We start from the raw sequence: 14,568 nt of genomic DNA, 5'->3' as shown, positions 1-14,568 counted from the left end.
GCCACTATGGAAAACAGTATAGAGGTTTTTCAAAAGTTCAAAATAGATTTACTGTAGGATCCAGCAATCCCAGTACTGGGTATATATCCAAAAGAAAAGAAATCAGTGGCGGGGTGTGGTGGCTCACACCTGTAAACCCAGGATTTTGGGAGGCTGAGGTGGGTGGATCATTTGAGGTCAGGAGTTTGAGACCAGCCTGGCCAACATGGTGAAACCCCATTTCTACTAAAAATACAAAAATTAGCCAGTAGTGGTGGTGCAGGCCTGTAATCCCAGTTACTCAGGGGCCTGAGGCAGGAGAATCGCTTGAACCCGGAAGGCAGAGGTTGTGGTGAGTCGAGATTGCACCACTGCACTCTAATCTGGGTGACAGAGCAAGACCTTGTCTCAAAAAAAAAAAAAAAAAGTATGTTGAAGAGGTATCTACATTTCTATATTTATTGCAGCACTATTCACAGTAGCCAAGATATGAAAACAACCTGAGTATCCATCAGTGGATAAATGAATTAAAAAATAAGGCACAGATACACAATGGAATACTGTTCAGCCATTAAAAGGAATGAAATTCTGTCATTTGTGACAGCATGGATGAATCTGGAGGACTTTACATAAGTGAAATAATTCAGGCACAGAAAGACACATATATCACATCTTCTCATTCATATGTCTCAATCAAAGTTGATTTTATGAAAGTAGAACATAGAAGGATGGTTACCAGAGGGTGAGAAGGCTGGTGGGGACTGGGGATGTGTTTCCTTACCCAATAAAGGAAATACAGTTAAATAGAAGGAATGCGTTCTAATGTTTGGTAGAGCAATAAAGTGACAATAGTTAATAATAATTTATTGTGCCTTTCACAATAGCCAGAAGACAAGATCTGGCATTTCTCTGTTAGAAACACAAAGAAAGGATAAATGAGGTGATAGATATTCTAATTACCCTGATTTGATTATACATTGTATACATTTAACCAAATATCACATGTACTCCATAATTATGTGTAATTATTATATATCAATAAAAAACTATAGAAGAGAAAAAAGAATTTTAAATAGTTAATTATATAAATTATATTTAATTAAAACCCATATGTCTTAATGATGAGTAAAAAAATAGCAATGCTTCATTTTTTATTCAGGGTGTCTATAGTTCATTCTTCTTTCTTATCAAATTGACTAAAAAATTATTGCTTTTTGGTAAGACTTTATCTGAATGTTTGCCTTTTGAAGGGGTTACTTTATTAAGATACTATCCCAAACCTGAGACATATCCTCTATAAAATACAGAGGAATAAAATCAGAAAATGTTTGATACATTATGATGAATTAAAGGTATCTAAGTCAGTATTTATAGTTTGAGAATAAAATCATAAGAGGAAAAAAAACTACGTGTAAATATACAGAAAATCAAGTATAATTTTGAAATAAAATGTCAAAAATTTCATTTGAAATTTCATTTGGAGTGGATGTCTCATATAAATGAAAGCCAAAAATATGTATATAAATAATTTTACAGCTCATTAAAATTTTGTTTTATTTAAAAACCCAAAAGCAGAAAGAAAAAAATTCACTCAAAATAAATCAATGACTTAAATATAGAAGCTAAAACCATAACACTTTTAGGAGAAAACATAGGGATAAATCTTCATCATCTTGGATTTGGCAATAAGTTCTTATATATGACACAAAAAGCTTGGCAACAAAAGCAAAAACAGACAGATGGGACTACATCAAACTTAAAAACTTCTGCACATCAAAGGAAAGAGTCAGCAGAGTGAAAAGCAAATCTACAGAATGGGTGAAAATATTTGCAAATCATATATCTGACAAGGGATAAATACCCAGAATATATAAAGAGTGACTATAACTCAACAACAACTAACTCAATTAAAAATGGGTAAGGTACCTGAATATACATTTCTCCAGGGATGGTGTCCAAATGGCCACCAAGCATACGAAAAGATGCTCAACATCACTAATCATTAGAGAAATGCAAATCAAAACCACAATGAAATGTCACTTCATACCCATATTAGTATGGCCACTATAAAAAAAAAAAAAACCACAAAATAACAAGTGTTGGAGAGGATATGGGGAAACTGGAACCCTTGTGCACTGTTGGTGGGAAGGTAAAATGGTACAGGCTGCTATGGAGAACAATATGGAGATTCCTCAAAAAATTAAAAACAGATTTAGCATATAATCTAGCAACTTCACTTCTGGGTATATAGCCAAAAGAATTGAAAGCAGGATCTTGAAGAGATATTTTCACACCAATGTTCATTGCAGCATTATTCACAGTAGCCAAGAGGTAGAAGCAACCCAAATATCCGCTGATGGAAGAATGGATAAAGTAAATGCAGTATACATACAGAGGAATACTACTCAGCTTTAAAAAAGAAGAAAATCCTGTTACATGTGACAACTTGGAGGAACTTTGAGGAAATTGTGCTAAGGGAAGCCAGCCAGTCATAAAAAGACAAACATTGCGTGATTCCATTGATATGAGGTATCTAAAGTAGCCAAACTCATAGAAACAAAGTAGATTGAAAGTTACCAGGAACTGGGAGAGAGGAAAGGAGTTATTGCTTAATGGGTAGGAAGTTTCTGTTTGAAGTGAGGAAAAAGGTGGTTGCTAAGGGTAGGGGGAAGGAAAACAAAGCTGTTTAATGGATACAGAGTTTCAGTTTTGCACAATGAAAAATCCCCTGTCAGCAATCGTTGGCAATGATGTGTGGAAATTGGAACCCTTGTAGATTGCTTGTGGGAATGTAAAATGGTACACCTGATGTGGAAAACACGATGGTGGTGGTTCCAAAATTCACACACACATATATATATGAAGCCTAGCTGGGTGTGGTGGCTCATGTCTGTAATACAAACTACTTGGGAGGCTGAGATAGGAAGATTGCTTCAATCCAGGAGTTGGAGACCAGCCTGTGTAAGATAGGGAGACTCTGTCTATAAAAAAATGAAAAAAATGAAACATAGAATTTACCATATGATCCAGAAATTCCACTTCTGGGTATACATCCAAAAGATCTGAAAGCAGTGACCTGAATAGATACTTGTGCACCAATGCTTATTATTCACAATAGCCAAAAGGTGGAAATTACTCAGTGTCTATCAACAGATGAATGGCTAAACAAAATGTATATCTATGTAAGGAAATATTCAGCAACAAAAACGAATAGGTTTTTTTTTTTTTTCTGAGACAGGGTCTTGCTCTGTTGCCCAGGATGGAGTGCAATGGCACGATCTTGGCTCAGTGCAACCTCCGCTTCCTGGATTCAAGCGATTCTCATGTCTCAGCCTCCCAAGTAGCTGGGATTATAGGTATGGCCCACCACACCTGGCTAATTTTTGTATTTTTGGTAGAGACAGGATTTCACCATGTTGCCCAGACTGGTCTCAAACTCCCGACCTTAGGTGATTCGCCTGCCTTGGCCTCCCAAAGTGCTAGGATTTCATGTAATAAAGTTTTGATGCATGCTACAACATGAATGAATCTCAAAAATATTATGGCAAGTGAAATAAGCCACACGCAAAAGGACAAATATTGCATAATCCCACTTACATGAAATATCTAAAATAGGCAAATTCATAGAGACAGAAAGTAGATTAGAAGTTACCAGGAATGAGAGGAGGAGGCGGGGAGGAGGAATTATTTCTTAGTGGATACAACGTTTCTATTTGGAGTGATGAAAAAGTTTTGGAAATGGATAGTGGTGATGGTTGGACAATATTGCCAATATAATTGATGCCACTGAAATATACACTTACAACTGGTTAGAATGGCAAATTATATTTTATCAAATGTCACATGTTTTACCACAATAAAAGTTATCAAGACGATCTTTACTTTCATAAATAAGTAAAACATAAAAAAAGAAGAACAAATACACAAATATTAGACACACAACTCAATGAGCTACCAGCTATATTGGATTCAGCGGTAGCAACAGGAAGGGGCCCTGACGTTGTCAAAATTTTTCCTACAAGCTTAGTGCTTTGTGTGTGCTTTCACTGCATCTGCAGAGAAGCCCTGAGAGGTGCTACGGGGCCTATTTTACAGGTGGAAAAACAGACTAAGTCCTGGCCCAAAGTTATGAAGCTCTATAAAATCCAGCATTCAAATCTGGGTCTATCTGGCTCCAAATGGAGTACAAGCAGACCATGGTGACAATTTTGGGGAAATTGTTTCACCCTGGAGGATAATTTTGAGTTTTTACTGAACTGGGGAAGATCACTGTGAGGGAGAATAGACTAAATGTGAGCAAGATCCTATCCAACTCTAATTTCTCATAGGATTTTGCTGGAACTCATCACCCTCAGAACACTGATTTTGGGTTGAGTTTTCTAGTTTATAAGATTTTAGTGCACAATGGCAGATTTAGTAAATGCTGAATACAGTTCTTTTCCAATGTAATAATCCATCCATTTTCAGTTTAAAATTGACTTTGGTTGAGAAAGAGAAGTTCTTGAATTTCCTGCCTGTGACCAGAGGAGGCCGCTCTTTCACTATGAATGTTTTTAGGGTCAAACGCAAACTCAAGCATGTTGCTAGGACCCAAAATTACGGTTCTTATTTTCATACTCTCTCTTTGTCTTCCTCCCTCCTCTCTCTCCTTTCCTCCTTTCCTTTCCCTTTTTCATTTCCTTCTCCTCCTATTATTTCAATAAGTCAGCTCAGATGTGATAACAGGAAGGGGATATTTCTCTTCATCACATTCTTTGAACATTTATTCACCTGTTCCCCGACAAATAACTGTTTCCTTTGCTTGTTTGTTTGTTTGTTTATTTGAGATGGCGTCTAGCTCTTTCGCCCAGGCTGGAGTGCAATGGCACGATCTTGGCTCACTGTAACCTCCGCTTCCTGGGTTTAAGCAATTCTCCTGCCTCAGCCTCCCGAGTAGTTGGGATTACAGGCGCCTGCCACCATGCCTGGCTAAGTTTTGTATTTTTAGTAGAGACGGGGTTTCGCCATGTTGATCAGGGTGGTCTCGAACTCCTGACCTCAGGTGATCCGCCTGCCTCAGCCTCCCAAAGTGCTGGGATTACAGGAGTGAGTCACCATGCCTGGCTTACTGTTTAATAACAAACTTTCCAGGAAAATGGATCAAATGGAAAAGATACTTTTCCTTCCCCTTTACTATTTTTAAGGATGGAAATGGACTTTCATTTTTGGGTGTAGATAAACAGTTGAACAGTCACATGGCAGAGTTCAGTGTTCCTTTCCTTAACCTTTCATTTTCACAGTTTAGTCTGTCCTGGCCCCAGAGAGGGCAATGTGGGAGTTGTTTAGAAAAATCCATTGTCAAATCTGGAGAGCATTTAGATTTTGACATTTGATAGCTACAACTCATTTTCTGCATGGAGACTATAGCTTTCCAGAAGTTCCTTTGGTTAAGCAACTGAAAAGAAATTTAGGTTTTCTTTCTTTCCTTTTTTCTTTCTTTCTCTCTTTCTTTCTTTCCTTCCTTCCTTCCTTCCTTCCTTCCTTCCTTCCTTCCTTCCTTCCTTCCTTCCTTCCTTCCTTCCTTCCTTCCTCTCTCTCTCTTCCTTCCTTCCTTTCTTTCTTTCTTTCTTTCTTTCTTTCTTTCTTTCTTTCTTTCTTTCTTTCTTTCTTTCTTTCTTTCATTCTCTTTCTGCTTTCCTTTCTCTCTCTCTCTCCCTCCCTCCCTCCCTTCTTCCCTTGCTTCCTTCTTTCTTTCTCTCTTTCTTTTCCTCTCTCTCTTCCTCCCTCCCTCCCTCCTTCCTTTCTTTTTTTCTCTCTGATCACTAATGAATCTTTCTAGAAAAGAAACATTTCAGTGCTTTCACCAATGTTTTTGATCTTTGCTTTCCAGTATCTCCATCTATGTTACTTTAAAAAGTATCCAGCCTTTTAACTGGGAGAGTTAACAAGCAAAATACAACTTTGTCAATTAGAAAAAATATTTTTTAAAAGGAACTTTGTAGCCGGCAGATGAGGGGATCAAGGTGCATGTGTGTTGCGGGCAGGAAAGGTGGGTTACAAACACAATCTTCTTTATTCTAAATTACCTTGTGGGGGCGGGTGGGGGGGGGAAGAATTATTTAATTTAAGGATGAGATGATTTAGAGCTCCAAAGAAATATTCCTCTGCAGAAGTGCCTCATCACACAACTTGGTTATTGAGACCTTCAGTGGGCTTGGTATTTGTGTCTTGGACACTACTTTTTTTTTTTTTTTAAAGGGCCTGAAGGATCTTTAGGGAGTTAGGAGGCAGATGAGCTTTTCTGCTTCTAATTGGTGTTACTGCTGCTTTTCCTTCTCTTTCAGGCTATTCAAGCTAACAAGAGGAGGTTGGTAGGGGCCCTCCTAAATTGGTTTCAACTACATTTTCCATTGTGTGTGTGACCTTGAACTAGTTCCGGAATCTGTCAAGGTTTCAGCTGTCCAAATCACACAGTGAGACGTAGAATGATGTGATCTGCAATGGTTTCTTGAATGTCAGCTCTTTAGGGTTCTCCCTGTCTTTATTGCCTTAGAAGCACCATGTTCAGATTCTGATTCACTATTCCAAGCAACTGTCTCACCTTACAGTAAAAGTAGACAGAATATCAGTTAATACAATATGGTCTTTTTCTTTTCTTTTGATTATGGAAAGACTTTGGACACAAATCTTAGCGGTTAGTTGAACAGGAATGGGGAAAAAAGGAAAGTAAATCAATAAATTGAAAGAAGACTTTGGAGGGCCTGACTTCCTGGGTTCAAGTCCCAGCTTTGCTACTTCTACCAGTAAGTGGGCAAGCTTTTAAAATTCTTTGTCCTTCCATTTTCTCATCTCAAAAAATAGGATAAAAATATCACCAACCTCGTGGGTGGGATTGTTGTAAAGACAGCTATCACCATAATAATTATTATAGGCTGGGTGCGGTGGCTCACACCTGTAATCCCAGCACTTTGGGAGGCTGAGGCGGGCAGATCACGAGGTCAGGAGATTGAGACCATCCTGGCTAACATGGTGAAACCCCGTTTCTACTAAAAATACAAAAAATTAGCCAGGTATGGTGGCATGCGCCTGTAGTCCCAGCTACTTGGAGGCTGAGGCAGGAGAATCTCTTGAACCAGGGAGGCGGAGGTTGCAGTGAGCCGAGATCACGCCACTGCACTCCAGCCTGGGCAACAGAGCAAGACTTTGGCTCAAAAAAAAATTACTATATAATTATTATTTCTGCCAACTTATAATTATGCCTTTTATTTATTTATTTATTTTTGGAGGTAGGAATCATAGTTCACTGCAACTTTGAACTCCCAAGCTCAAGTGATCCTCTTGCCTTCACCTCCTGAGTAGCTGGGACTACAGGCATGTGCCTGGCTTTTTTTTTTTTTTTTAATTCTAGCAGAGATTGAATCTTGCTGTGTTGCCCAGGCTGGTCTCAAACTTCTGGGCCCAAGTGATCCTCCCACTTTGGCCTCCCAAAGTGCTGGGATTACAGGCGTGACCCCCACCCCGTGCCTGGCCTATGCTTTTTGCAAGATTAGCATCTTCCATTTTCCACTGTGACTCATTAACCAATGTGAGAAACTACTTTTTGAGAAAAACACTGTCCCGGGCCCATTTTCCGGCCTTTGTAGTGTATATTTACAAACGAGTTGGAAAGATAAGCCTGCCATAAGTAAAATGTAAGTGGATAGCCTGAGAGGGATCTGTTGGGGGAAGGTGCTGCCAAGGTAATGGATCTCCACTGGTGGCTGTTTTGCTGACTCTCCTTCAGGGAACCGGGACCGTGCAGTCCTGTTCAAAAGACATGAGCAAACCATTCACCTGGTGTTATAGGCTGAAAACCACTCAACAAGGTGGGCTTGAAACCTTCATGTGGGCTCCATTCAAAGGGCGGCCTGAGGGCCAACAGCATGGGCATTTGGCATTACCTGAGAGCTTGTTGGAAATGCAGGATCTTGGTTACCATCCCACAACTGCTAAATCAGAATCCGTATTAGAATGAGATCCCCAGATATTTGGGGAGATTTCTAGGCAATTGCTGAGCACATTAAAGTTGAGAAACACAGCCACCTGTGTTCTATTGTTCTTCTTTTCTTTTCTTTGAGATAGAGTCTCACTGTGTCACCCAGGCTGGAGTGCAGTGGTACGATCTCCGCTCACGGCAACCTCTGCCTCCCAAGTTCAAGTGATTCTTGTGCCTCAGTCTCCCGAGTAGTTGGGACTACAGGCGTGCCACCACCCCCAGCTTTTTTTTTTTTTTTGTATTTTTAGTAGAGACGAGGTTTCACTGTGTTGGCCAGGGTAGTCTCGAACTCCTGACCTCAGGTGATCTATCCGCCTTGACCTCCCAAAGTGCCGGGATTACAGGTGTGAGCCACTGCGCCTGGCCGGTCTATTCCTTTAAGTTTTGGTTTCACCTACTGAAGTAGATTGTCAGTAATGATAAAGAAGTGACATGGAGCAGAAACTGACAAAAATTACCTTGGGGATTTCACTGAAGACACAGTGACCACAATTACAATAGTCATCAGCCAGATTCTCCAGTTTGGAACCTGTGAATTCACGAGAGAAATCTGCATTTCCATGAAGTCAAAACAACTCATCATTTTTCCCCTTGCCCTATCTTCCACTATTATTATAGGGGTAAGGAAAATTATTCTACATTTCTATGTGAAATAAAAAGGGAAAAAAAATTTGAATATCTCAAAAATGCAATATTAAAAATGGTAAATTTTGTGCTATATACTTTAAATTAATTGCCTTTCAGTCTCACAGTTCTATTTCTCTTTTAACTTGTTTTGATTTTGAAAGTAATACATACCTATTTTAGAAAAGCTATGTATATAGAAGATGACAAAGAATAAATGAAAACCATCATCCAGAAATAACCACCTTTGATATTTTGTTTATAGATTTCTAGGAGATTTTTTTTCCCTAAAAAATTGAAATGGATTGAACACACTTCTTTGCAGACTGCCTTTTCTCCCATATTACTATTATTGCTTATACTTTCTATGCCGTGAGCATTCCACACCACAGAGGTTCTCAAACATGAGTGAGTTTCAGAATTGCAGATTGTTGGCTTTACCCCCAGAGTGCCTGTTTTAGGAGTAAGACCAGGGTAAGACCTGGGAAGTTGCATTTCCGTGAGTTCCAGGAGACGACACTTGGAGAACCGCTGCTATATAGCAGTCTCATTAAACTTGGTATCTGTGTTTTTCTCTCAGGCTTTTTTTTTTTTTTTGAGACGGAGTCTCGCTCTGTCGCCCAGGCTGGAGTGCAGTGGCCGGATCTCAGCTCACTGCAAGCTCCGCCTCCCGGGTTCATGCCATTCTCTTGCCTCAGCCTCCTGAGTAGCTGGGACTACAGGCGCCTGCCACCGTGCCCGGCTAATTTTGTTTTTGTGTTTTCAGTAGAGACAAGGTTTCACCGTGTTAGCCAGGATGGTCTCGATCTCCTGACCTCTCCTGAGCCATGACGCCTGGCCTCTCTCAGGCTTTTGAGGTGATTTGGATGGTCCATCAGGTCTGAGAACTATGATTGAAGCATCGTCATAGCACTGATCTGATGATGCAGTGGCAGGAGGAGAGAGAAATGTGTAGGCTCTAATCAGGTTGCCCTTCTAAAGATGATTTGTTTTTAGAAAATGCACAGGTGAAGGGGGCCTTGGCCATTTTGGTTTAGTCTCGTGAAGGGTTTTTTAAAGAGTTGCAAACTTTGTACACCTTCACCTTCAAAAAATAGTTTTACCACAGCTGTGTTGGCTCAAAATGAAGGGAAATTGATTAATGATCATGGTTATTGTTACAAGAAAAGAAACAAGTGGGACAGATTTTATAACAGCAAGCAAGAGCCTAAAAGCCAGGGGAATACTGTAGAATTGAGTAGTCATTGGTGAAAATTGACTTCCTATGCTGATCTTCCTGTAATGTCTGATACATATCTTTCCAGCTTCTTCTCTCATGCCAAGAAAACACTATAACACATCTCATAAAATCTACGGGTCAGGAGTCCAGGCCTGGCTTAGCTGGATCCTCTGTAAAACTGCAATCAAGGTGTTGACCAGGACTATGGTTTCATCTAAGGCTCAACTGGGGAAGGATTTGCTTCCAAGGATGCATGGTTATCGGCAGAATTCAGTTCCTGGCAGGTTGTTGAATTGTGGGCTTCAGTTTCTTGCTATCAGCCAAAGGCCACTGACACATGTCCACTCCATAGACAGTTCACAACATGGCAGTTTGCTGCTTCAAAGCCACCAAAGGAGAGAGAGTCTTCTAGCAAGGTGGGCGTTATAATCTTATGTTACGTAATCATGCATACATAGTCATGTTGGTCGTTTTCTCCTGAACTGAGCAACTTATTTTACCTTCCAGAGCTTCGATTTCTGCATTTACACAGGGAAGGAAACAATGCCTTCCATAAAGGAGCTGGGTCATCAGCATTAAATAAGATGACACATAAGTGGCAGCTGGTGCAGTACAGGGTACCTGGATTATTCCCTCCTTTTTCCCAGCCCACCTCTCTCTACCCTGGCTGTCCACCCCTATACACGCAGATACGTGATCACAGCATGATTACGCAACCTCCATCTTTGGGAGTTACTTATTACAAGCTCTCCCTCATGGCTTAGCTTGAGAGCTGCTGCTTTTCTGATGCTGTCTTTGTCCCCTCACCTTCGGGAGATTTTTTTCCCACTGAAATTCAAAGCACTTCATCGCCATGTCAGAATTTGGTGTTATGTACAAATTACTATGTGCTTGGTTTGGTATCAGGTCCAATTTTATGCGTCTCTCTGTGCCCCATGTTATATCTTTTCTTTTCCATAAGTCTTGAACCATAACTTCCTCTGCGGCAAGGGCTCTCTGGGCAGCTGTGCCCCTGGCTCACTTCCTCCACATCACAGAGCTCACTGCAACTATGCAGTGTGGCTGCTGTGACCTCCACTGTGCTCATGGATGTAGAACCACAGCAGATCCAGCACTCGAGTGATACAGAGTCTTGGTCCTGTGGCCAAGAAGCAGCAAGATGGAAGCCCAACTAGTTTCCCTGGAGATGAATTGTCTTAACTAGGTTCCTGGGGCCTTGAATGTAGTCGCTAAAGGCAGACCAGGGGGGTTTGAGGCTCCATGCTTCCATCAGGGTCTGTCCTGCAAAGGCATCCCTAGAGACAATGGATCAGTTGAGTTTGAACTTGGAGTTAGCTAAGACCAGGCTCACAGGACTCTGGCCTTCCTACTCCTTCAGAACTGAGATAAAGACTGTGTTCAGGGAGTGTGGTCTGGCTTCCCAGTGGCTTCCCAGAGGGAGCAGGTAGCACAACTTGTATGAACTTGGACTGATGAGAAGGCGAGACAAGAACAAGCCTACAGATCAATTGCTCTCCTTCCCTCCCCATGTGGTTCTAGATTCCGTGTAGCAGCTAGAGGCTGTCCATGTGCTAGGCAGATATACTTGATGTTGAGGATGTGACCAGCTAGGAGAGGATCCCCTTCTATTTGCTATGTTTTGCCACTCTGCTATCCTTTCCTCCCACTCCAGATTCCAGTGTGTTGCACTCCTCAAAAAAACTGGATGCAAGCGTTGCCTAAGTTTTTGCTTCCTAAGGAAGCATGCCCTGAAAATTTTTATCTACCATCTCTCTTTTTCCTCCTCTCCTCCCTTTCCTTTCCCTCTCATTTCCTCTTCTCCTCTGGTCTTCTCTGTTTTTCTTTCTTCTCCTCTATTACTTATTTTGTTCAAAAACCAAATCATAGAAATTTGATTTTTCTGATGAGGGCTCCCACATTGCTTCACTTTTGAGGCTGAAGCCTTAAGGAATTGTGGGGCAGTAGCTTTCTGAGTGGGATTCAGGATGGTGAACTTGATAAAATATTCTTTCTTTTTCTTTTTTAGAGATAGAGTGTCACACTGTTGCCCAGGCTGGAGTGCAGTGGCATGATCATAGCTCACTGCAGCCTCAAACTCCTGGGCTCAAGCAATCCTCCTGCCTCAGCCTCCCAAATATCTGGGATTACAGACGCTGGAGCTTGACAAAATAAACGTGGGTACACCCCAATTTTAAGTGATCCTCTGGTTTTAACTTTGTTTTCTTTATAAAAGAGATTCCCATAACTTTCTATCACATATACAAATTATTTGATTAATATATTTCAGTTGGCAATGAACTTTGCAGTTGCAGCCCCAGTGTGAAGGGAGAGGCTGGCCGTTGCTGCGGGCTGCTTCACAGAGGAGAAGACACGTACTCACTCTGCCCTGGAAGGTGGGGGTAGTGGCATCTTTCGTCTGCTCTATTTTTATCTCTCTGGTGGGAGCAATGTGAAAACTTCTAAACATCCTCTATCTCAGCACTGGGGAGCTTCACAAATGTCTGACATGGCGACACAGTCATTTGTGTGTGTGTGTGTGTGCGCGCGCATGTGTTTGTGATGGGGGAGTGGTGGTAGGTAGAACAGTGGCCCCCAAATGTCCACATCCTAATCCCTGAAATCTGCGAATATGTTACCTAACATGGCAAGAGGGAGTTTGCAGATGAGATTAAGTTAAGGGTCTTGAGATGGGAAGCTTATTGGATTACTCTGGTTGCCTGTAATCACAATCGTCCTTATTAAGAGGGAGGCAAAAGTGTCTGAGTCACAGAGAGAGATTTGAAGATGCTGGCTTTGAAGATGGAGGGAGGGGCTATGAGCCAACGAATGCAGTCCACCTTTAGGAGTTGAGAAAGGCAAGGAAACAGATTCTCCCCTCCAGCCTTCAGAATGAACTTAGCCCTACACCTAGACACCTAGCCCTCCTTACACCTAGATTTTAGTCCCGTTCGATTTTAGACTTACAGAACTACAGGACAATAAATCTGTGTCATTTTAAGCCACTAACTTTGTGGTGATTTGTTGCAGTAGCAATAGAAAACTAATGTGGTTGGGGGGGGGGTGTTGAAATATTAACTTTTGAGTTACTTGTACTTAATTAGTTAAATATATTTGTTGAGCTTCTCCTCTGTGTCGGGCACAAAGATGAATCTTTCCCCTTGGAGCCTGCAGTCTGAGGAAGCAATTATTCTAGTGAGTTCTACTGTGCATAGCCGTATTAAATTGCCTGGTTTAGTTGGTGGATAGGATATTTTGGTTAGGATATTTCTTTTTCTCCATGTAATTTTTTTTTCACTAAGAAGTCATTTCTAATTTAAACCATTGAACACTTTATATTTATTATGTGGAAGGCATGATAAATGGTTGCTAGGGAGATAAAGATTCTCTTCACGGGGTTTCCAATCTATTAGTAAAATTGAAAAGAGTCTAAAATAGACAACTAACTCTACAAGGTGGCGTATGATTTTTAATAGGATGGGATTGGGCCAGAAGCAGAACCCAGGTCTCCTTGAATCTCCCTTCAGCTGCCAGCCTCTGTCCTAGTTAGATGCCATGTACAGAACCCTGCAAGTAAGGAATTCTTTATTACCTATGGACCTAGTTTCTCTGGAGACTCCAACCCTGCTGCTAGTCTGAATCATGCCCAGCTTCAAGGGCTCTCTGTATCCCTGTAAATTTGGATTTAGACTAGAGGTAGATCAAGGTTATACCAAATGCTGATCTTGACCTGATAAATTTTACTTATAGCTTATGCCACACACAAGAGAAGAAAATCCCTTTAAATCTTTTTAAAAGCAGACTATTTACCTCATTTTTATTCCTCTAGCTAAACATCTTCTTCCTGTGCCCTGTCAGCTCTGTGACCCAGTTGTACCTCTGTTCTTCAAAATATCCCTGGACTTTCTGGCAGGGTGCAAGGATATTTTTTATAAGTTGTCCAAACAGGAGGAGAGAAGCCTTGGGATTTCCCTCGAGGTCAGAGTGCGTGACCAGCTATGCAAAGTGCCTCAAGAGACTCTTGCAATTTCAGGGGATTCATGGATCCCAGGGGAGGGATGCACCAGAGATCAGTGGGTCACAGAACCTTTCATGGAGGAAGGGAATGACATATGCCTCAAAGGACATGGAGGATTTCACTGAACAAAGGGGAGGGAGCATTTTCCAGGTAGGGGCCTGGGGTAAATAAAGTGGAAAGTGGGAATCTGTAGTCTTTGGGGTCCAGAACCTATTTAGGACTGACTTCATGCATGCAATTCCAGTTATCTGATTTGAGTCTTTCTCAAAATATGACTGGTATTTATAAGAGTGCTGTAGCCAAAGTTCTTGGAGTAAAAGTGATTGTATGAGACATCTGGGAAACTCAGGGCAGGGATATGTTCTTAATCCTTTTTAATTGGAAGCCCCTGAGGAAACACAGCTGTCTGAGCTGTCTATTCACCTGCACATTAAATGAGACAGGTATTAATTGACAATTTCTCTTGTCCTTGGTTAAGAAACCTGTTTCATAGAAGAACATAACGGAACATCTGCAAGATGGTACGGATTGCAGTAGTTTACTCCGATTACACTGTTAGTGTGCACAGAGAAAAACGAGCAGCACAAGATAATGCAGATGGGCCTCAATCCCAGGAATTTGTTATTTGAGCAATCTGCAGTAAAACTTGCTCCTAACAGTGAAAGAGTAGATACCTTTTTAAAAGCAATTTGCAGAGTTTTCTTTTTACGCATTTTG

This window comes from Papio anubis, chromosome 4, assembly GCF_008728515.1.
Source record: "Papio anubis isolate 15944 chromosome 4, Panubis1.0, whole genome shotgun sequence".
NCBI lineage: Eukaryota > Metazoa > Chordata > Mammalia > Primates > Cercopithecidae > Papio > Papio anubis.
The sequence above is the reverse complement of the archived record's forward strand: the minus strand, read 5'-3'. Positions refer to the sequence as shown.